Here is a 25,426-nt window from a genome sequence, read left to right as displayed (position 1 = left end):
GATAAATATTGCCTTTTAGCAGGAAATAGTATAGTCCAAAGCTCTGTTTTTAATATACAATCAGGGCCTTCAGTGGTCATATCACTCAAAATACAAGATTTGAAAAAAATATTATTATCTACGGGTGCTCGTGAAAGACAATTTCTATGGATCAATCTCTGTGTGGGCAGAGGGATAGGGAGGAGGTAGGTAGTATGGGTGGCAGGCAGTGTGTGCAAAGCTGGACATAGGAGACCACCAGCGAGAGAATGACAGGGCACTGAATGGTCACATGGAGGGGCGGGAGTGCAGCCCATAATCCATTAAAGCAGATTTTGGAGGGGCTACTAGACGCCGAGAATGGGAAAGTGGGAGTCTGCCTCACTTTGAGTATACAAATGGAGGTAACATGGTACATAAAGAGGTGCTGGACACTGTGTTGTGGCACGTAGGTGGATACGTAGAAAGAGGGCCAGAAAAGGGGCAGACACTGAGTGCGGAATGCATCTTTTATGTGTTTGCAGGAACTCACTATGTAGTGGTCTGGTGCAGTGGAACTGGGGGGTGGGTTAGGAGGGCTAGAGAGTTGCTAGGTCCTGAGCCTGTGCATGGTAATGGGGAAGCGGGGAAAAGGGCATGAGAGGTGAAATGTGAGGCACTTTGTGTTCACATAGTCAACTGAAAGGAGTGATCTGTAGAGCCGTAGAGTGTGCGCATGGAGGGGCAGGTTTTGCCCATCACCTGAACGAGGTGTCAGGCAAGTCTGTGTGGAGACCTGGGACGGGTTGTGTTCTAAGCATGATCCAAGGTTATTATCCGCTGCCCGCCCAGGCTGTTTGCATTCTTGTGAGAATGCAGTGATCCATGCCTGCCGAGGTGCTCTCTGAGCAGCACAAAGGCTTCCAGGGGAGAGCCAGGAGAGGAGGAGGAGAGCAGGAGAGCTCTCATGTTCCAGGGCTTGCGTACCCTGGATGTCGAGTGCTGACTGCAGTTTCAATCACACACTGGCTTCTCCAGTGAGAGGCAGCAGGAAACTTGAATATGCAATTTAAAAGTTAGCCACCGAACTGGCGGCAGCGCCGACTTAACAATGGTTTGCGGGGACTGGGAGGATGTGAATGCAGGGCAGGAGAGAGGCTGTGGAGGGGGTGGAACAAACTGAGCAAGGTGTGCAGTAAGGATGGGTGTGGCCTGGTAACGTGAGCTGTGAGGTGTATGATAGACATTTTAAAAACAAGAATACGTGTGCTATTCTAAAACATAAAGAGCGGCGCCCTTGAAGCTAATAATTAGGCACGTGTCCGCCATAGTGAAACCTGAAATGTGGGGCCTGTTAAGCGGGTGTTGTGCTGATAAACTACAATAAAACACGGGCACCGAAGTTAAAAATGCTCCAATAGAGTAACACCAACAGGAAAGAAAAAAACACTTGACTAAGGCACTGAGTCAGCAGAGCGGGGCTGTGCGGGAGGAAGGGGAAGGGGCAGTGGCTGTGATGTAAGGCATCGCGTGCATGTCAAATGTAAATGACTGCGAACTACTTTAAAAACCAAGCAGTTGCAATGCAATAGAACTCGCATTTACGCGAGTCCCACTGCATTTGAAATGGGAGTGCAGGGGGGTGGTGGTGGGTGGAGAAGTCACGGACTGCGGGAGGGGAGGGGGGAGCAACAAGAACAAAATAGTGTTGAAAGTAATGGGACCAGTAACCATGGAATTATTCAAATGACAACATGGCCGTCAGGAGGAGGAACTAACAAGGCTAAAACCAATGAGAAGGCAGCATTTAGGACCTAAGCCAATCAAAAATATGGGCAGAGAATGGGCGAAGCTTCCACAAAGCTTCCACGCTATAGTGTATACTGCATGCCTCGCAAAGGGTGCAGCGCATGCGCTGCAACGCTAGGCAAGTCCTAATGATTTCCAAGCATGAATATCAGGCATTTACAATTAAAAGTGATTAAAGTGCTTTCTGAGTAGATACAGCTATCAAACATCTGCCCCACATAAAATATAATATACCAAAATCAAATTCTTCCATATGAGGTAATCTGATCCCTAATTAAAGTTGAATTCAGATTACTCTTGAAGAGAACAATTCGATGCATACTGTGTTGACTTTGAATTTCACAAGATCCATTTATGCCCTGAAGATGGTCTCATCGACATATTGCAACAGAGACCGAAAAATCTTCCTTTTAGTTGTTGGTAAATACAAATTTGGGGGGGGGAGTTTTTGATCCCTATGTTTAGGATCGACTGAATACCTAATTTTGTGAAGATGGGTATTGATACATTGATGACTAGTATATTTCCATCTTTAATTCATTTTTATCTTCTGTTATCAATGTATGTGACAATTATATGTTGGCGAACCCCTGTTTTTGTGCATTTTTTAATATAAACCTGAAAAAATCTTCTGATACACCCGTTTACTGTAATTTATTTACCTAATCAATTATTCAAGTTTTGAATGAAATATTTTGTGGTCTCATATGTTGTCACTTTATAGAAGATATATGGAATTATTTAATATATTTTGAATGAATTCCTTGTAGGCAAGCTTTACCTGTTTATCAAATACAAGAAGGCAGTTGAGTCCCCCCATGATGGTCTCAGATGAACCGTTGATATTTTTAGGGACAAATGAGTAAAATCTTTGACCCTTAATTCTATCAAGCCTCTGGCATTTAATTCCTTTCTAGATGGCAGTGGAAAATTCTCAATGTCATACTTCTCCAATTCGAGATAACTTGGAACCCTTCTGAGTTGATCCCATATTTCTATTGCCCACCTTAGTTAAGTTGTCATAATTTATTTCAAACAATAACATACAATGTTTGAAATTGGTGAATCAATCTGTTCACGCCAGAAATGGATGCTTACAATTTTTGTAATGCAGTTCCATGATTTTAAATTGGCTTCTATTCTAACAGCTTGGACCATTGCACATTTTGGGAGTCCTAAGAATTTTTTTAGACTACAACCTTCTGTCTTATCCCAATCTATGTTTGTGCCTAAGCCCAATGCTTCTGCTCCATATACCATTTGAGGAGGGACCACCGCATTCGATGCCGTAAGCACTGGCTTTCAGGATTTTCCACTGAAGTCTTTTTTGAATTTCATTAGACTGAGAATTAATGAATAAGAAGAGAATGTACTTTTCAAAGTGTCTAAGTACAAGTTTCATTACATTTTAGTATTGAAGTTCATGCCCACGTATTTCTAAAACGTTATTTCCTCATCTACCTGCATGCCAAAAGACTAGGTGAAGGTTTTTTTTCTTTTTGCACAAACACTATAATTTTATTTTTTTCCTTATTATTTACTAGGTGGTTGGCTCTGTAACATTCACTAAGCACTGCTAGTTTCCTTTGAAGGCCAATTTGGGTTATATCCAGGAGTGCAAGATCGTCTGCATACAATAAACAAGGAACATGCTTACCCCCCATTTTAAGTGAAAACAACTGAACCTTCTGAAGGGTTACTGGGAGATCTGCAAGGTAAAGGTCAAAAGCCATTGGTGATAAAATGCACCTTGTCGAAGTCCGTTGCCTATTCAAATTTTATATGACATCTTTATCTAACACCACCCTTGCCTAGTTCTCTCAGTGAAGCTCCTTTAAAATCATTAGCAGGCCCCTTAGTACCATCATACTTTCTAGATTTGACCACAAGGTTATTTTATTTACTAAATTGAACGTCGAGTGAGAATCCATAAAGCAGCAGTAAAAATTTCCCCTGGTTTCTATTAGTTTCTGGCCATAGCCCAGAGGCTAAAACAATGAGCAATCATTGAGTAACCCTCTTTAAATCGTCCCTGCACAATTGGGATAAGGTTTTCAGCATCGATCCAGTCCTTCATGTATTGGAGCAAGGCTTTACATACATTTTTGTGGCAACATCTCTCAAACTAATTAAGCAATAATTTACTAGATCCAGTGGATTATCTTTCTTTAGTATGGGCCTAATAATTGCATCCTTCCAACTATCCAGGAAGCTTTCAAATGGTGAAACGTGATTAAAGGTGAACTCCAAAAAATCTGGTCCACTATCAATATTGTTTTTAATAGTTAAGGAGGGCAAATCATCTGGGCCAGATTATCTTTTTCAACTTGTGTTAGAATAGAAATTGTTTATGCTCATGCACTGCTTTATGTAAGTTAGCATTCGCTGAGCCATTTTCTATTTGGGTGCCATTTTAGGCAGTTCGAAACTGATCTCAATTAATTCCCAGAAATGTTTCCCTCTGAGTTTCGTTTCTTCTGTTAGGTTCGGTTTCAGTAATGAGCACATCGTTTATGTCAGCACATAGCTTTCTCACCAGATAGAGGCCGTCGCCCCAATGTCTGGTGATGGGCCCGAATGGAACGACCTTGGAATTGAGATACTTTGTGAAAGATAGAAGCGGTGAAACAATTTTTTTGTATTTCACTATTTAGCTGCACCTGCCTGGAAAATTCCACTGTGGGTGTGTTTTAGCCCAGTTACGAAATGTACATAATGTACCTTTATGCTTGTCAATTTCAGTCCTCTCTGCAGCACTCCTAGCGACTGGACAGACCGGGCTCCGCTCTGAGTGTATATGAAATAAATAGTTATTGGTTTGTATTCTCTACTGTCTGAGCGACTCTTCATTTGGTATTGAAGGCTGAGAGGTGGTCATTAGTGACCCGAGTGACCCTAATCTGGACATTTCCTTCACTTGCCGACAAGTGATCCAGCATGTCTTTCTAATCGAAGGGCCAGTCTCTCTTGCTTTCATCCCACAGGGATCAGGATAACTTTGCAAAGTAGGTTCATTAGAGCAAGCGACCTGAGCGTGTCTTCCTCTTGCCAGCCAGCAGAAACCCAGCTGCAGTGAAAATCCATCATGCAAGCCATAAGAAGTACAGAACGTGGAATATTAAACAATAACATATAAGTTCTGAACACCGTAGCTTAGCTGGAAAGTATAACAGGCTGCTGAAGCTGTTCCCCCGCTTCTCCCTCCCTCCCTCATCGTTGTGGGTTACTGCCTCCTCCCTCTACAGCTGCTCCCACCTCCTTCCCCTCATGCTCCTGCCTCTTCTCCATTACTAGTGCATTACCTCCTCCCCCCTCACAATCTGAAGTCACTGCACTTCTGTCCGCATCCACTACCACCTCCTCTTGCCACCATCCTCCGCTCTACTCACATCCACGCCCACTATCACTCCGCCCCCCCTTTTGTACTACCCTTACTTCCACCTTCTCTCACCAAAGGAAGTCACTATTCTCCTTCCTGCATCCGCCCTGTTCCCTCTCCCCTCTTAAATTAGCTCCTGCCTCCTCTCCCTTCGCCCCCTTCTTCCATCATCATAAATTGCTACCATCCTCCCACACTTGCTCCTGTCTGCTCTCCCATCATCAACAGGATTTGTGACAGGAACTGCATGGCATGACTCCCTCGCCGGCCATGATGTCTGCTTTTAATATGCTTTTGTGTAGAGGCATCATTTGTGCATGCTTGTTTTTGTATTAATTAGTACACTACAGCCACATCCATTCGATTTGCCAAAGCTTGTTTTGGTTTGGTATTATGAAGGCAAATACATGATGTTCATAGGCATGCTGTTATACACATTATATGGTGATCCAGTTGGTGGCATCCTCAGCCAGACTGGGTTTTAAGTCAATAGCACTTTGCCTTCAGGTCCATGTATTTTTCTTTAAATATTGCACGATGGGTACGAAATATTATAAAGTGTTAAAAAGTGTCGGCTAAAATAGCAGGGCTCCTTGAAGGGGTCACATGATGCGGAGCTGCACAGCGCATGAGGGCGCGGCCCGAGGCGCTTTACGGCATGGGCAAAAAGGGAAACTGCCCAGTATCTCCACTCTACGCGGTCCACTGGGAAAGTGAGCTTTGTATCTATCTGACCTCTGCCTATTACTCTTTCTCAATCTCTCTCCCTCGCTCTGCCTACCTTCAACTCTGACTCTCTTTTTGCACAGTAGCATCTTAAGGATTTTTGGGGCCCTCTGCAAAAGCATATTTAAACCGTTTTTGTGCAGCCCCATTTCTGAAAGTTTGTTAGGCATCATGGGAGCCTGAATGACTAGTAAATGTGTAATACAATTCGAAGTTGTTGTGAACAGGGGCCCTCAAGCTACGCCTTCCACAGCCCCCCCAAAATTCTTAAGATGACACTGAGCACAGCGTTTACTAGGTACATGTACAACGGCATTAGCTTACAACATGTATGGGTTTAGCCAGATGCAGCCCCTAGAAAGGATGTTCATGGCCGACAGCAACATGTTCATCAGCTCTCTGGAAATGAGTATAAAGAATGCACAAAGTCAGATGTGTGTGACGTTTGCGAGAAGCTCTGCTAAGAACCACCATGGGTAACATTCCCGGAAGTACAACACATTGAATCACTTTTTGTAAAGCTCTTATGAGTTGCAGCTGTGAGTTCTACAGACCCTGTGAAAAACTTCCCTTTTAACTGTCATGGTGTGACGGTAACATAGTCTTTTGACGTCACTAAAAACATTTTCCAGGAAAGTATTATGCTACCGGCAAGAGTGTTTGATGTTTGTAACATTTTTTAACATCGATCTGTCTGCATAACACCTTAAAAATAATACTAAAAGGAAGCACCTGAATGTTATTCCTGTAAAAAAAGCAATATTTTTCATGATTCAGTGAAGAAATACACTTCAAGAGCATGTCAGAGTTCACAAGTTAATTAAAGCACTGGCAAGTGACAGAAGGAAAGGTCATTAATCATGTAGCACGCCCTGTAAGTGTCTGGCTTCCCTGCTACCTCAGCCATCTTTATGACACAATTGGCAGTGTCAAGCATGTAAGTGTTTTGACAGGCCTGACTACCAGTAGAGCTGGCGAGCCTGCTACCAATAGGGCATGATAATAAGGCTGTCAGGGTATTAATGAAGGTGTTCAGTGTTTACCTGGAGGCCCCTGCCAGAGAGGCTGGTGTTTGCTACTCACAGAGGATCGGCTCAGTGGATTGTAGCTGATAAAAAATAAAAGTGAAACACATTTATAGAAACTATCATTATGTGTGTGAAAAAGAACAAATATACATCTTGGTCTCTGTGACACAATTTTTGGTATATTAAGTAAAAAATATATATCCCTTCCAGTCCCCACAGAAACATCACAGCAGTAAGAATAGGCGTGGTATCGATGGAGAAGGCTTGCAACTTGTGTTAACTTTATCTTTGCATTTGTAAATTAAAGAAAAGAAAGGATTAGAAAAGAGAAACAAAACAAAACATGAATCATTAGTCATGGCCTTCAGGAGTGCCAGTCAGCAGAGCATTGGTTCTCACTGATAGGTATCGTTGGAGAACTCTCACAGTGTTTAGGTGTAGCAGAATGGCTTGTGCTTCACAGTGGCCTGGACTTGGCTGTACTGATTTGCTTCGGGAAGGTCCATTCTATGGGCCAGGTCAGAGAGATTTTGCATTGCTGGCTGAATTCCACTCCTTTCGTTAGTTTGAATTCCCCCCCCCCCCCCCCCACCCTTGAATTTCCATGGCTGATTCACAAAGAATTTCATGTGAGCATTCCAGGTTCAATTGCAACTTCTGCATACGTTTTTATAAAACATCCTTATATACATAATTGCTTAACAAAGCGATTTTTTGTGAGTCAGCATGTCTTCTGGACAGTTGACATTAATTCTCTGATAGGCAGCCGCGGTCGGTAGTAGGAGTACCTGTAGGGCGGTGACGTGGGGAGGGGGAGGGTGGGGGGTAGGAAACTATGGATTACGGAAGTTTACAGGTAAGTTAACATATAAATTAATGAAACGAATTTCGTTGCGTGTACTGCATCGCATTTGGGGATGCAGTGCACGCAACGAAATTCGTTTTATTAGTTTATATGTTTACTTACCTGTAAACCTCCGTAATCCATAGTTTACTACCCCCCACCCTGCCCCTCCCCACGTCACCGCCATGCAGGTACTCCTACTACCGACCGCGGCTGCTGATAGGTGTAGGAACAGACCCAACTTCCCATGGAACATTTCTTAAAAACGGATATATTAGCTGTGCTCCAAAGAATAAGCAGCCATCATGCACCAAAATATTTGCAGATCGTGTTATGAAAGATTGTAAGTGAAGCATGTGTTTTTCCCCTGTTGGACCTTATCCCTGCAGCAGGGGAAAGCCTGCTTGTTAAATATTAATATCCCCCGGAATGGTAAGAACTATGGGGCATATTATCAAGCGGCAGCGATAATTATCGCTGGCCGCTCTTAGCAAGAACTTATTTATCGCTGGCTATCGCTGGCAATTATCGCCATGCTATCGCTGTATCAACAACGCATAGCGCAATGGCGATAATTTTCCAGCGATAGCGGTGTTTTCCATGGAAAATCGCTGGTTTTCCCGCGATGTTCCATGGAAAACGGCGATAACCTTGCTGATACGACCATGTGCTCGTATCTGCATAATCCACCCCCATTGTTATCTATAGGTAAGTCAGCATTTTAGCAGACGTTAGTTTTTGGCGAAAACTGCTGTTTTCACCAAAAACTAACATCTGCTAAAATGCGCTGGCCTCCTTGTAAATACCGCGATGTACATCGAGCGATATTTTACAAGGTAGTCCGTCAGGGGTACGCCCAGTGACGCCCACTTTGCATTTCATAAGAGATGCAAAGTGAGGCGTCGGGAAAACAGGTGCTAACATGTGCTAATGCATGTTAGCACCACCATGTAAATAGCGCAATAAAAATATCGCCACTTTAGCGGCAAAATGTGCCGCTAAAGCGGCGATACTGCCCTTGTTAATATGCCCCCACTTTACTACTTTACTAATGAGAGGATGTATCCTTACAGATAGAGCGGTCGACCTCGAAGCTGGTGTAGCAGGTTCGAGTCTCAGCAGGGACGCTCAACATCCCGTGATTCTGGGCATATCACTTAATCACCCGTGCCTACAAAAAAAAATCAATGTGTCCATCTGTAACAAAACTGGTGGTCATGTAAAGTGCTCTGACCTGATATCTTTCGGGTGAGTTCACACTATATAAAACACAAAAAAAATTAAAAACTACGAAATAAACACATGCTTTAGCAGAATGAGCTATTTGTAACTGGACAACTGGATTTTTCCTAGTAAAGCAAACCCATTTCTTTTTGTGATTACAAACAATGCAGTCAATTTAAAAAGAACTATTGAATCTGAATTGTTATACATCACAAAGCATGTACCGCACACGCACAGATGGATGTAAAAGTTATCGCCCTTGCAACCCCCCCACACCCATTGATTGGCTTTGGTATCTGCCATTCACATGTTGTTCAGCCAAAGGAATAACTAATGGATAATTGTAACTGTCATTCACGTGCACATCAGAAATGGCCACTCCTCTGAAAAAGATCTATAGGTTGGACTAGGGAAGGAGACCCCTAGGGGGTTCTTTCAGATTGAGCATGTTAAAGCAAATTATTGAATGGGGGTGTAATTAGTAATATACAGTACATGCTAATATGAGACAGGGCCCAATTCAAGAGTAATAATGTACTGTCAATCCGTAGAGCTGGGTGCCATCATTAGGGGCAGGATTGTTTTTGTGCAGGAAGAGACATTTTCCTTCACAAACACAAGGTTACAGGCATATTCCTCTTTCCATGTGTGCTGCAGAATGCCGCACACATGGAAAGAGGAAGCGAGGAGGAGAAATAAAGGTATTTCTCCTCGTTACGCCTCTGTTGGGCAGGTGTGCCATTTTTACACAAACCCAGGTTTACAAGTCTTTGTAAATCATGATGAGCATCAAAATCCACAGGTAAATGCCATGTAACGCCCATGTTCCATCCACGACACGTCTACACAAGCTAAGTACTGCAAGGTAGGGCTATGAGATGCCTTGTGCTCATTTGTAATTACTATTCCACGCAATGCCATGCAAAATGCGAGGTTAGTAAATGCCTAAAATGCTTTTGCATCAGCGATGCTACATAAAGGTGACTCAACCCTGATACCAAAATCCTACTAAACCTAGGTCTTCATTGCTGCTTATAAGCCTAATAATACAACTCAAAATCTGGGACTCCAAACCCTCCACCCTCCACCCTCCGAGTTACCAGGAGCTTTAACTCTTAGTCAGTGCAACCCTGTAGAACCCTGCATTCCGTTCCAGTTCCCATGTAAGCGTTCCAGATCACAGAGCATTGACCACGAGAGCAGCACAGAGAGAATGGTAAAATAATAAAGAAGGCAGGGGAGCATCTCAGTCTTCGATGTGTCAATCTGCCCACTACCATAAATCGGGCATCCTTCAGAATGATATCTGCGCTTGCAGTGCTGGAATTGCCCTCTGTGGATTACCCTCCAGGATGTCTGCATCTCTGTTGTAAATCCTAAAATACCAGAAAATGTGGGGTGCCTTTTAATATGGAAGTTTTCCCATTCTACCCTGGTTGGATCCAATACTCTCCTAATTAGGAAGAAATAGGATTTAGTCCACTTTGTCTTCTCAAACTCTTGCAGTGATTGCATTGTTTATGTGAATGTAACTGTCACATTCTTTACAAAGAGCAACATGTCATCTGCATAAAGTGAGACTGAGTCAGTTCTCTCTCTCAGGAGAATGCCCCAGAGCTGTCCCTCCTCTCATAGTTCCCCTGCGAAGGTTCTACTGCCTCCACGGATAATAGGGGGAGCAGGACGCATTCCGCATGCATCCCCCTAGTCACATTCTACGGGTCAGACCCAAGCTGTTGTTCCAGTATCTAATACCAAGATATATCTAATCTGTGCCTCTCCCAGTTCCTACCTTTTCAAGTATCTGAAACATATTGACCAGTCACTGCACCACCAGCCTTTTCCAATTTTAGGGTTGAAATTGCAGAGTAGGGCTAGGTCATTAGTACTTTCTCCAGAACTTGAAACAGTTTCTAATATTTAGTAATGTACAACGACCCAGAATTAACCATACGCTTCAATGCCGTCATTTTGGAAGAAGCTGCTTGGACGTCACTATATCCAATATTTGTAGTCAGTATTGAGGATGGACAGAGGTCCATATGATGCCATCCCTATCCAATCTTTCCCTGGTTTCAGAAGGGAAACCACCAAGTTTTCCCCAGCTGTTGGAGGGCACCTTCCTGCACAAAAGCAAAACTTGGAGGTTTTTACCTCTTTCTGTGTGTGCAGGATATTGGATAAGTGATGTAACCTTTATCAGGTCCAAGTTTCTAGCATTTTAGAGCAGCAAATACAAAATTAAAAACCAATTGCACCCACGTCATTCCACTGGTGCACTCCTATGTCTCGAAGCATGGGCATACGGATGTCAAACGCATGTGCATGTGAGTGGAATGACCATAGCGGTTTCATTGTTGCATCTTTTTTTTTAAATGTATTAATTTATTTAGTGATGCTGGACAGCATAAGGATAAAGTCCAATGCTGTAAAGAATCGTCAAAGGTATTGCAAAAGCCAATAGTTCCCAAAAGTGAGACCTGTTGGCTTTGCCAGTGCTTGTTTTAGCATTGAGACCTCTTTTCCTTTGAAGGAATGAAGTCTTAATAGTGCCTGATTATACAAGGGAATGAAGCGAAGGTTGTCTGTTGTCTAATAAAGGCATCTGTCTTTGAATTTGTAAGCATTTACAGAAGGTATACTTTCTTGTGAATAAGAATGATGCTGACTTTCTGCAATTTGTTGGGTACAGCCTCATTGCTCTGTACTGGAGTAATATATCCAGCAAATCACCAAAAACCTGCCATGTCATATTGCAGACACTGATCAAACAAAGCACTGTGATACAGCCTGTACAACTGTACATCTGGTCCTTCAAAACGTAATTTTTTTAAATGTTTTCTCATTAACAGGATGACAACAATGACAATCGAATGAAGAAAACTGCAATAGAACAGGATCTTAATGTCTGCAATTGGTCAGCAACTTACCACACTTTCAGAAAGTGTTTGATTGTGTTCTGTACTGATGATGGATGAACAGTATACAGGATGTCAAACACAAAAAACGTGATTGGAGGAATACTTGCAATAAGAGTAGCCATTGTCAATAGCTCAAGTAGCATCCCAACCCATCGTTCATTTGCACGCAAAGGGGTATATTCAGAAGAACGTGTGATAACTACCGCAAGAGTAGCTTAACACAACTCTTAACATCACAGCCTATTGCGGGAAAATTACGCCGTGCCAACCAAGTATTTACAACGCGGCGGTAGCATGAGATAGTCACCAGATAATGCATCAAATGTCAGCTTTAAAATCAACGCCATGCTGCAAAAATGCGAAACGCAAATGCAAAAAATCATGCGATGAGGCCTATCGCGGTACAAAAATTAGCGAAAACCAGCCACAGGCCTGCAAATCCCACGTATCTGGCGGGAAAATGCACTATAAAAGAAAGAAAAAAAACACCATAACCAATTCAAACTGCATAGCACCATGAATGCACCTGGACTGAGTGCAGAGGACAAGCCTGGAACCCCATGTTCGGGGAAGGGCAAGGAGAAGAGGAAGTGGAAGACGGGATTCAGTCCGCCGGAAAACCGGATCATCGTCACTGAGGTGATAGAACACGATCAACAACTGTTCGGCACCTCCACTGCGGCACTGGCAACCCAAACGGAAATATGGCAGGTCATCGTCACCAACATCAATGCAGTCAGAGTGTCGAAGAGGTCAATGGAGGAGGTCAAGATGCGCCGGCATGATGTTAAAAGGCAGACCAAACAGAAACTCGCCGTCAACAGGAAGGCAGCAACGGCGACTAGAGGTGGGAGTCCTGCGACACAGGAGGAGCTGGATGAGCTGGAGGAAATGGTGGCCACATTCAGCAGTGTGGAGACGGTGGCAGGATTTGGGGGCCTGGACACAGCTCGATACGACCTGACCCAACAGCAACAGGGTGAGTAATGACCAGGGACTGGGGGGACAGGGGAGATGGGCACAATGGCACTCATGCACAAGTATGTGTTGCACACTGCACACCCACATTGATCGTGGAACATGTCCCTGATAGCCTTAGCACACTGAAGCACACATAGAAACACCAAGTAGGCCCCCGTCCACGATGTGTACAAAGGGGCCCCCTACCTATCACCATTATCACAACCTACCCATGCACATGTGCTAAATCCAGCAAAGCAGCGGCTCTGTGAGCCACTCTGACTATGCAAGTGACACTGCATGCCCGATAGCATGGCAGCAGCCAAAAAACATGACATGGCCCACATATCGACATGGAGGTGGCCCAGTGCAGATCACATCCGTAAAGGAGCAGGTCACACTCTGACATATCCACGTGCAACCACAACCCATGCCGTACAATATACGTAGCAGACGAACAATATACCAGGCCACAAAATTTGTCCGAGAGCACATATGACCTAAGTCAAAAACAATTCAGCCCCCAAAAAGCACACAATTCAAAGGCACCCCGCCTCAAAGGGAGAAGGGTACATGAAATCAGAGCTGCAGGGGCAAACCCCCACAATGCAGCACACACACATAGCAATCACAGAACATCAGCAATGACGGCAATGTGGTACAAAGTGCAACACCAACACCACAGGACAGAGCTCACAACAGGTTCCGCTTGTGCATATTGACTGTCCACTCACATCTGGCATTGCCTGACACTGTGTGATGATAATGTATGGGTACTACCACACATCCGTCATGTAGTCGAAAAACACACTGACTGCCATCAAATAGCCAGCTCCACCAAAACAGTTGCAATGTACATTGGCATGCAGTCTGAATGTAAGCATCTGCAAATCTTCAACATACATGTGAAACTCTGTTAACCTGCATCTCTCCCTTACATTACAGAGGAACAAACAACACATCCTGCAGAGCACACCACACTTCTCATCATTGATGATGAAGAGGACAACCTGCACATATGTCAAGACACCCTCCAACGGATAATGGACAACCTCCGCACCCCATCCCCAGGAGCTGGGCAGGCCAGCTGCCTCGAGGTGACCCCACCACCTGCACAGACCACACAGCAGGAAACACACACCACCACGGCTGTCTCCCAGGACCCCCCAACCAATACATGGAATTCCAACAGCATGTGTGGGGTTGCCAGGTGGAGTTGGCGGAACAGCTGCGGGTGGGTTTCGAGCTCGTGGCAGCCAAACTCAATGCCATACGAGGGTGTCTAACTCCAATCAGGGACCACGTACAGTCCCTATCGGACACCCCCTGTACGCACCATGCTCCACCACAGACCTTGGCGGACCTCGCTGGGGCCATTAATCAGATACAAGAACTGTCTGGTCAGAGAGGCACCAGCTATGACAGCACAGAGTTGGCACAGATGCGGAGGTCAATGGAGACCATGGAGCAGATGCAGGCTGGAAGTATGGCTGCCACGGCTGGACACCAGCGAGTAGTAGCTGGAAACTTCAATGCCCTCCAGTTTATCATGTTGCCATTGCTGCCACTGAGCCTGTCCCAGATGACTGCAGCGGGAACATCGACACGCACAGCTCCAACCCCTGATGTGTCAGTGGCACACAGTGATGCAGCCCCATCACCTTTGCAGTCTGATGTGTCAGTGGCACACAGTGATGCAGCCATTACCCTGCCACACATACCAGACACACTGGACACAGAACCCATATCAGGGGAGTAAGATGGGGATGGTAATTAGTGTGTGAGGAAGGAGGCAGTAGCATCCATCTCCACCATATGGAATGTCCCTGCCTGGCTCTGACCGATGCATCATGCCCTGGGACAATACCTCCCACTGACCCCCAGAACACTCTGCGACATTCAGCCGGACCCCCACAGGGTCTGCCATATCTTCACTGCTGGACAATCACACAGCAATCCTGCTGCGGACTGCACTCCCCCTCTTCCTAATCACTTTTTAATCCCCAAAGGACTCTGGTTGGCCCACCACTGGGCTTCCATGTAATGTGGGCTTGTATGGCCATGTACAGCTCCAGCTCCGTCAATCACCTGAATGTGAATAAAACATTCTAAATCACACAGATGTGTCATGACTATGTTCACTCACGTAGGGAAGTATAGCTGGATGTAGGGACAATGATTGCACATGAAGGTACACCCTGGCAACTGACATCTATGCGCATGTGTATCCCTGAGACACATGGCCAATTGGATGACTGTGAAGGTGAGTACTAGCTGTGTCCCCATTGCACATCAACAACAATCTCACAACCCCCAACGTAGGCACATGTCCATGTATTGAATAGGGCTGTGTGTAGGAATTACCAAATCGGTAGTAGGCCGGGAGTGGTGTCCTACATCACATGTAACAATCAAACTTCACGTCACATACCTACCCACACACATCTGTGTGGACACATCCTGTTACAATTCATAACATTGCTCCACATGGTCTGAGTTTGGACACCATACTCACATTGCTGAAGTCATGTAAGTGCACAGGTCGGCCAGCAACTATCCCAAAACAATGTCTGGCTCACGGAGGAGCTTGCAAAAGGGAGCCACCCCCATTGTACATGCGTCAGTCAGTTTCTCACTGTGTAGAGACGATGCTCATTGTGGCACACGAGTGGATAATCTAATCAACACTCATCCCAGTTAGACACCAGTGGAGTTGCATAGACTTTATTGGCATGTGTGTGTCAGTACGGACGAGGCAACGGCCACAACAGGCAGGGACATGCTTAAGACACTTACACACAGCATGGGAACATGTTGAGGTTCAGAAAACGGTGAGGCAAAAATGGACCACAATCATCACGGATGGCAACGGTCTCAGCCCACCTTGCCGTGCTGGACGAGTCATGTGTTGTTTGGTGTCTGCCCATTGCCCTGTGTGAGGGGGCATGACTCACTGTCCATGGCATCTGCATAGTGCTCTGCCACCGGAGTGCGCCGATTGTCTGCTCTGCTGACAGTGATCAGGTGAAAGGGTCCGATAGCTTAACATGGCGTGCTACATTGCCATGTGTGTACTCTCCCCTCAGCAGTGTGTCCGAATTGGTAATGTTGCCAAACAACGCTGTGTTGCTCCGACCATGGACCTGCATCATCTTGCACAGGTGTGTGTACACACACATAGTTCCACGCACATGCATCCAGAGTCCTGACAAAGGCAGACATGTCCTCTGTTGTGGTGGGATATGTGAGCATTCCCCACGATGCAACATGTTGTTGGGACCTGTGCTGTGGGTGACAATCCGATGTGGCTGCATGAGCGTAGTTACTCATCCATGAATGCCCGTGCAGGTTCATGTGCAATGTGTTCCAATAGTACGTAGTTGTCGTGTTCAAGGAACACCAGGGTGAGCCAATCCAATACCTGGTCCGGGCAGGTGTGCTCAGCCAACGCCGTTTCACCAATCCGCAACACAGCCCAATAGGGGAGCGCCTCGATGTGGTCACTGCACACGAGGAATTGTGCAATCTCCCATGCACAACTGCCAATACATACGCAGTATGTCAAGGCATCCCATGCATGGCTGTCTCGGTGACACTCCTGTTCGTGATTCAACAGGGGGCGCAGACACAAGTCATAGTCCAATTCATCTACGGTTGTGTTGGATAGGCAGACATCCATGGTACACTCGAATGTGCATGTTCGGCAGTGGAACCAGGGCTGGACGCAGGTGACGTAGGCAATGCGGAAGCTCAGCCGGTAACCTATCCTCAGCACTGCCAGTGGCAGTGCGCCCAGTAAATGCAGCATACGTGCCCAGTACTGTTCCACGTGACGGGGGTTGTGCATGTGCGCCAGATGGCCTGCCATGGCGTTGGTGCGTCTCGTGGAACCGGCACTCTTCTGAACTGCGGTAGTTGTGTGGAGGATATGCCACAGCTCTGAGCAATGATTCAAATGTGTGTGCAACATTGGGGAGAATGGGTTGCTGTTTCCGTGAGTGTCAAGGGTATCCCATGCGGGGGTATCTCAGGCAGGGGCTTCTGTGAGTGGGGTGTGGATAAGTTGGATAGTTCATTTGCGCAATGCGTGGTGTGGGAGTCGTTCCCATCTGCCATGGCATCTCTCTCAGGGTGTTCCTACAGATTATACAGTGAGGACCCGCTAGGACTCACCCGAATGGTTGTTTTGGCTTTTGTTTGAATGGTGTTTTGTGTTGGTGATTGCATTGCAGTATGACTGATTCTCCCTTTTCTGGCCACGCATGTATGCTGATTTTCCTGCTTGTGCGACATCAGGCAAAATCTTTTGTTATGGGATTCGTAGTGTTGGTGTGCAGTTTCTTTGTCCGGGGTTGTGGGATCCGAGGGGGGGTTGCGGGCCTGGGTGTGGTGTTGGTGGCTGTTGTGGCCCTCTTGGGTGTCCGTGCTGCATGGGCAGTTGCTCGGGGGCATCTGTTGTTCTTCATGTGTGGCACTGGGCTGTGCTCCCTTTGCTGGTGCAGGTTGTGGCCCGACTTTGCACCAGGTCAGAGCAGGTGTTCATTTCCTGATGCTAATGCGCCTTATCGCATGTTTTGTGTTTTTATCGCAGATCTGGCTGGTCGTTGAGAATGTTGCGGAGTGATGTTGTTGCTGCTTTTTGCTCGGGAACGCCTACTCTGCATCTCATTAGCGATAGTTGCTGGGGTCATCCGTGGCGATGGTTGTTGCGGATGCTAACGCCAGAAAAGTGGTGCTGTAGGCTGTTTGCACCGGCTTGTGAATGGGGCGGTACATTTATCACGACTTTGGCTGCGCTAAAGTATAGTTAAATCGGAGATAGCTCCTTGAGAATATGGCCCTAAGTGGCTACAGTTTGGACCAAGCCATAAACAAATCAGCCTGGGCCCTGCTCCATGAGGAGCACTCCAGCCTGAACTGCCTCCCTTAACCAAAACTCAAGCAACCCAGAACTGGCTCTGACCTGATGCCTGTCCAACACCTCTGTTGTGCCTAGCTCAAGAATAAAATGTGTAACGGATGTCTGACTCTTCTACTATCCTCCTCGTTGTAATTGAATCTATCACTTTGAGGCAAGCATATACTTTATCAATATGTAGCAAATTCTCATGCTTGTAAAGCTTCCAGAGCAGAGGGAAATGGTGTCTATATATGCCTGCATATTTACACAATACAGTGCCACTGTCTGGTCACTACCCTGGACTAGTAGAACCAAATAGACGTCTACTTTACCTAACTAAATAGAACTGTATTGCAAATGACTAAATTGGCATTCACTGTCTATTAGAGGACAGTGGGAGTTGCATTATGAAGGTCTCACAGGGCATGCATACACGTTACTCATTTTACAACGTTAGTTCAATCAATCAATCAATATTCTTTATTCTGCTGGAAAACAAGCAATAAAAGATGGACAAGATGTCTAACGAACAATCAATAAAATGCACTCTCCTTAGAACGTCAAACAATAGAAAATAAACTACCTACAGATAAGCAGCATAATGAATGGACACATAACTTCGTAGATTGACTTTAGAATACAGAAATAAAGGTACTTATTTTAATCCAATGATGGATAAAAATAACCACTGAGAAACATATTGATTTAGATAAAAGTTCTCGTAAAAACTGAAACACCGTTTTATGATACCTACAATTATGCGTACCTAATGCAGATTACAAAAACCGTTTCCCAGGGACCATATGAAAACTGCAAACGTGGATATAAGGAATAGTGGACTGGGCTGACAGGTTATCAGAAGGACAAAGGGGAAAATTCGCATTCCAAAGCCCCTTTTCTGAAAAGATTCTTAAAACCTGAACAATATTTAGTCTAAATCTTGTTAATAAAAATATATACTGCAGATCAGCAAAAGAAATAAGATAGGGGTCAGTGAGGTCTGTTATTTTTTTAATTGAGGCATGGCAACTAACAGTTGATTTAGTTTCCTCGAAAGCAATTCTGTCCTTGTTACATTTTCCATAAGTAAATGCTTCAGGGTCTGTTTAGAGCTAAGATTGCCTAGATCTGGAGAAGTAAAGGTTTCCAGTAAAGCTATCATGTGGAAGCTTTTAACATCTCTTAAACAGGGAATGACCTCACGATTAAAGTGAGTTCCTGTTTCTTCCTAATGGCTAACCAAAGAGCAAGGGGGTGAAAGTTGAGCCTACCAGTACCTGCTTCCATCTAAACATAGAGATGGAGATAGTCACAGGTAGGAGTCTGCTTAAGAAGGCCTTATCTAATCTCTAATAGCTGTAAATCCTTCAAGTCTCTATCACTCCAAATCTCAGCCTCTTAGATTACAATAGAGAAACATTTACTTTTGCAGATTTCTATAATCTCTGATAGTTTTAGATTCAAGTTTATGAAAAGATCTAAACACAACTTCGGTTGATCTTTCAAACTTGGCAGCTCTATCCCTAAGTAATGGATCTCATTTAAGAGCCAAGTCAAAAAGAGCTCCCAAATATTGAGAGAGTTTTACCTGCTGACCTGAGGTGCCATGTAAACTATGGGACTTTGTTTTGGTGGTCCCAGGGCCACATACCATCACAAAGGATTAAGACACATCAGTCAGTAAGTCGAGATTTCCAATAAAGTTTGCAAAAGAGTCTGACAGTACCAATAATCCATTGGCTGTGCACACCCTTAAAACAGCATTGAAGGCATAGGGTAGTACAGGCAGCGGGTGCAATCCTATCCGCGGCATGTCCCGGCTCCTTAACCACAACAAACCTTCCAATTTGTTAACATACGGAGGAAATAGAAAAGGGGCCAAAACCCTGCCACATTTCCCGACAGATGTCAAAAGAGATGTTAAAAGAGTTTTTAAAAGAGTTAGCATACACACCATCTGTCCCATACCGTACACAGGCAATCGAATCCATAACTGACGAGTGCAAGTAATCAGCTTAGGCAACAGTTTATTAGGTTTTCCTATCGTAAATTGATGTAAAATATATATCCGCATCTGTTTTCAAACATTCTGTAAAAGACTAGGTATTGGTACCATAATCCTTTTCCACCATAACCAGGTTCCCTGTATACCCTAATTTAATTACCAAAATTGAATGTTTTACTATTCTTTCCTTACGAGTTGTGTACGGTAATTTTCATTTCTCCTCGCCCCCTTTTTCCCCTTTTTTCTCTCCCCCCGTTTTTACGCTGACCCCCTCCTTCCCCTTCCCCTCCCATCCTGCTCCCACTTTATTTTTAGTGCCATTGTAAACCTGTCTGATTTACTTGCAGCCTCAATGTATCAACTCCATTGCAATCTTATTATTGTAACTGATCAACCACTTTGTCATGTTTTGCTTATATAATTTGTGTAATGGTATGTTTTGTTAACCCAAGCGTGCTGCCTATACAGTGTTGAAATCTGTCACAGACTCAGGTGTCTTAAAGCATCCTCTCACGCTTCCCGCCATGTTGCTTATGGCGTCGATCGCTCTAGTGTCCCACCAGGGCACCACAAGGTGCTCAATGCTCCCCCGGGCTAGCCTCGCCCACACCACGTGACCCCGCTCTCCCTTCCCTTCTTTACTGCAGATGTAGATGCTGCCCGGCACTGACGCACCACACTTGTGGGCTCGGCTATGGGGCGCTTTACTCACACATTCATCCCCCTTGGCCATGATTCTTGGACCAACGAGGACCATAATTGACTCTAGCGGCCTCTGCTATGGGGCCCTTCACTTGCCCGCTCTGTTCTCTCCCCCCTTCGGCCTGAGCCAATCTTGGACCCACGAGGACCGCAATTGAAACTGGCGGCTTTGCACCAACTTTCACAGGTATGCTTTTTTAGCAATCAGTCATTGGCACGCTGCCTTCATGCCCCTCTACCCCTTTCCTCGCCCTACTTACAGCTCTATTCCACCATTTAAACTTAGACTGTTTCTTTTCCATATACAGTCGAGGTCGGTCGTGACCTCTGGACCCCCACCTTCAACCCAGACGATTAACTCATAAAGGATCATCACTCCTCCTGCATTCATGCAGTTTTTTACTATCTATTCCACAAGGACTACAATTTCTCCTACTGTGTCCTTGCTCCTAAACACTGCAGGTATGACTCCCTTCTTTCTGCTATTCTCACTAGGCCAATCTCTTACCGTCTCTCCCTTTAGTTAATTATTCTTTTTTCTTTCAAATAGAGCCAGCCACAACAGTCTACTTTACGTTACCCTTCCAGATGGACCATCAACTGCCATTCCAGGTAGTTTTTTCATTCTCTTTTTCTCCCCTGTGTCCTTTCTAATTAACTATTTAACCATTCCTGGCTACGTTTGGGCCCCATTCTTACTTTCTTTAACCTTATACAGCTCTAGAACGATTTAAGTAACCTAGTCCTGATGATGACCTGGATTCAGACAGGTCGAAATGCCATCAACCACCCAGAGTAACTTCTGGCATTATTGTTCTCAGCTCAAGCAACCTAAAGTGAAATACCTACCTTGTACATATTCTCAATTGTGTTGTTGACCACCAATTCTTTTGTATTTTTTTGCACCCTTCACGCTGTTTTTTCATTTTATTGTGTCACTGCGCCGATCAGTGTCACAAGCACGATTAGTGCACATCCACCTTTTGGCTTACTTATACATACATTGTATTGTATTGCTGATATAACTACGTGCAAATAAGAACCTCCTGTCTTTTTACAAACTTCTTGTGGTCTCCCCTTAGTCCACTTCTCTGATTGATTAATTCTTCCTTTGATTTGCCTTCTGAAATGATCACCGGTTGAAACATTGTTTTTGTTAGCATCATACTTATGCACAAGACCTATGCTTCGGCAATTCTGTGCACCCTGGCTTACGGTTAGGCCCTGCATGCCATCTCTCCTACTCAATGAATCCTGCACCACAGAGCCTTTGTCTGTATGTAACCGGGGTGGGCCAGATTGTCTAGGCTTTGGTTTGGCCTACTACACAACCTCCTGTGTGTCAAACCTTTCCTGTGCATTAAACTTTGCAGTGACATATCTTAGCAAATAGCATTGGTGGAGGGGGGTCTGAGGATTCCCAGAAGCAATGTGGTGTACGCATATAAAAAGGTAGAGGGTAGACAGGGGCGGATGGAAGGGAATAGGTACTGGGAAATGAGCACGCATCTACAAGCTTTGTACTATACAATATGAACTTCACAGACACTAAGGGCTTGATTTACAGTTTGACGAATGGGAACACGGACACAAACATAATAGATACCCACCCACCGTAGTACAGAGGCATAGGATATAATGAACTTGTAATCAGGCAAATGGAACTATCCATCTTGTTTGTGATGGAGTAATCCATCTGCCAATATTTAAATCAGGCCCTGAATTGCCAAACTCCAAAAAGTAAATTGGGACACATTAATGACCATAGTGGGTGGCCATAGCACGTGGTGATATACCCTGCCAAAAACACCTTGAAACACAGCAGTTCATATATGTAAAGTACATATAGTGCATTCAGAGACAACATATATCCATCACTTACAGATAACAATAAAGATACAAGGGCAATTGAACACCCTTCATTGAGAAAATATCTCAATACATCCTGAATACCTTCTCCAATTAAGATAGGACAGGCCTCTCTTTTTATGTTTGGAGTTCTCCACCCTGATTGCGGAACCTCCACAATCATAAACTTATTATTAAATTGCAGTTTTGTGATTAATGAAAAAGAGTAAACTTACAGAAACGTGTATGTTTACCTTTGTGAATCAGACCCCAAATGTTCACATTAATGTTACTGTTAAAAACTAGAATTAGCTTAAAGTATGATGCATGATCCAGGGCTACTCAGATATTCTGTAAATGAGGACTACTAAAACAGTACCTTTTTTCTAGATGTTTCAAGCATTGCAATGATTTGTCAGCCAAAAATGTGGCTCTACTTACAAAGTTGCAATATACCAAAAAAAGATTTGATCAGCACACTTTAGCACTTTAGTAGGAATGAACAACTTCACAGAATGATTTTTTTACGAATGTTCCTTCATTCTTTATTCATATTTTCTTCAAAGGGTAGCCAACACATTTCATCCTATTATAAGACTTCTTCAGGGCTACAAGACATAGACATCTACTCGTGTCAATATACCTAATGAGTTTCCACGATCCTTACTGTCTATAAAAGATGTAGATATAATACACACACGTGTTACCATAGAAGAGGAAGAATTGTGTGGTGACCTAAGGCAGTTAGCAAATGATTTAAATATTGAGGAGGATCTGACGTTGGATAGTGGGCTCAGACCATCATCAAAATGTATTCCACCATCACAAATTGATACCGTCATCGAGTGATTTTATAAAAAAGTAACGGCAGACCTCCATCAGTTGGAGGATGAACATTTGAGGAATAATCTTTATATTCATCGCTCAAACCTTTCTAAAAAAGACAGGGATGCTCTTTCTGATCCGAAAAGCAATAAGAGTATTGTGATGCGCGAAGCAGATAATGAGGGCAATGTTGTCATCTTAGACACAGAGGACTATTTAAGAGAACTTAACAGACAACTCAACAATGAATTATGCTATGAGAAATTAAGGGGGAATACTATTCCTGAAATTGAGAGAAACATCAATGCTCATTTGAGAGAATGGCACGAGACTTATCTCATATCTGATATGGAATACCGATATTTAATGGTCGAAAATCGAGATTCCCATGTATCTATTCACTCCCAAAAATCCACAAGACTTTATTGAATCCCCCTGGTCAGCCTATATTATATTGGGGAATGCTGAACATCTAGCAGAATATATAGATGGATATTTACAACCATACATAAAAAACCTTCCCTCTTATCATAAGGATAGTCGTGATGTCCTGGATAAATTGGAAGACATCAGTTGGGATAGTGAAGATTTGCTTTTCATCACTATGGATGTTGAAAGCTTATATACTTGCATTCAAACTAAATGTGGACTAGAAGCATTCAGATTTTTTCTGTATAGAAGAAGTGCAAGTCATCTCGACCACTCTTTAATGTTGATAGAGATGGCTGAGATAGTTTTGACCAACAATGTTTTTCTGCATGATGGGACATGGTTCCTTCAAAGACAAAGTACAGCGATGGGCTCAAGGTTTGCTCCATCTTATGCAAACCTTTTTATGGGTTTGTATGAGGTGGAGCATACCTATGGGAAAGGAGTGCAAAATTGGATTAACAAAATCATTTTTTACGGTCGCTACATTGACGACATTCTTATGATCTGGAATGGTGATATCGAAACTTTGATGGACTATCATACTTACCTCAATAGAAACATATTTAATGTCAAGTTAACCATGACATATAATAAAAAAGAGATTGAGTTTCTTGATCTAAGACTGTATGTCAAACAGGGTAGAATTGAGAGTGATATCTTCAAGAAACCAACTGCATCCAACATCGTGTTGCACGCTTCCAGTTTCTATCCCCCTAGCACCATCAACGCCATACCATATGGAGAGATGGTACGAGCCTGGAGAAACTGTAGTAAAAAAGAACAGTATTCAGACTCTAAATAACATCAAAAGCAATTTTAAAGATCGAGGCTATACTGATGTATGTCTTGAAAAAGCTGAGAAAAGAGCTAAGGCACTGGACAGAAAGCAGACTCTGATTGGCAATCCAGGACAAATAAGGAGAACTAAAAAAGAGATGGAGCCAAAAATTAATGTGTTGTTCATATCATTACACAGTATAATCAACACAGTAATCATATATTCAATGTGCTGAGAAAAAACGGGTCGATTTTGAGCGCAAACACAACTCTGTCAAACATTATCCCAAGAAAGCCGAGGGTGGTGTACCGTAAAGGTAATACCATCAAACAAAAGCTATGTCCCAGTTATGTACGGAAAAAAGATACCGAACAGACAGTTAGAACATGGTTACCAACGAAACCTAATGGTTTTCACATCTGTGGTAACTGTTCGGTCTGTCGCTTTGGCAAGAACAAAGTTACAGAGTTTATGTACAATACGAGCAAAACCCATCAGATTATGTCATTTATCAACTGCAACACCACATATACCATATATGTAATTGGTTGCGTCTGTGGAAAAAGTTACATAGGAAATAGCATTATGATGTCTTAAAGTGAGGATACAGGAGCATGTACGTTCCATAAAAAACTTTGATGAAAGATATCCGGTTGCTATGCACATCAAATATGAGCATCCAGAAAAAAGGGACATATAGTTTCATGCCATAGAACATACTGTCAGCAACGAGAGAGGGGGGAACAGGGAATTATCTCTGCGTCAGAGAGAGGCAATATTGATATGTAGTTTGCGGTCAGTACAGCAGGGTTTGAATAGTAATCCTGAAATGCATTATTTTTTGTAAACTCTATCCCCCTTTTGTTCTCATATATTACATATGATGTATATCTAGATCTTAAATTACAGATTACCAAAAATGGTCTATATCTCCAGCCTCATTTAGTGTTGTTACCATTGGAACAAACGGTGTATGTACTGATCAATTTAGGACTGGATGAAGCCATAGAGAACATTGGGTCCATACTATCCATTTGTTATTTGAAAACCGACAATGGAATGTTCAAGCGTTTTGTAACATACTTGT

Source organism: Triturus cristatus, chromosome 2_1, assembly GCF_964204655.1.
Source record: "Triturus cristatus chromosome 2_1, aTriCri1.1, whole genome shotgun sequence".
In the NCBI taxonomy this organism is placed as follows: domain Eukaryota; kingdom Metazoa; phylum Chordata; class Amphibia; order Caudata; family Salamandridae; genus Triturus; species Triturus cristatus.
This window is presented reverse-complemented; position numbering follows the sequence as displayed.